We start from the raw sequence: 328 nt of genomic DNA, 5'->3' as shown, positions 1-328 counted from the left end.
CTCCACCCCCACCCCGCCTTACTTGCTCGCATCAGAGAAAATGGATTATGAGGAGAGCGCTTGATGACAGCCCAAACCTCAGCTGGTTGACAAAACACAGCAGGAGGCAACTCGAGAGGAGAATGAAGCTAACGCAGAACACGTGGTCTGCTGCAATAAAACGGCCGCATCGAATATCGCACTCTCACGTACAAAAAACATAATAAAACAACATGTAAATTGAAAATCTGGTTGCATATAGTCATTATAATGACTGTATGTCGCGAGTGTTGATGCGTCGGATGTGTACGAGCAGCGGGCGTAGCCTAGGGAATGAAATCCGGAGGCG

This window comes from Hippocampus comes, unplaced genomic scaffold (assembly GCF_001891065.2).
Source record: "Hippocampus comes isolate QL1 unplaced genomic scaffold, H_comes_QL1_v1.1 scaffold63, whole genome shotgun sequence".
NCBI classification, from domain to species: Eukaryota; Metazoa; Chordata; class Actinopteri; order Syngnathiformes; family Syngnathidae; genus Hippocampus; species Hippocampus comes.
This window is presented reverse-complemented; position numbering follows the sequence as displayed.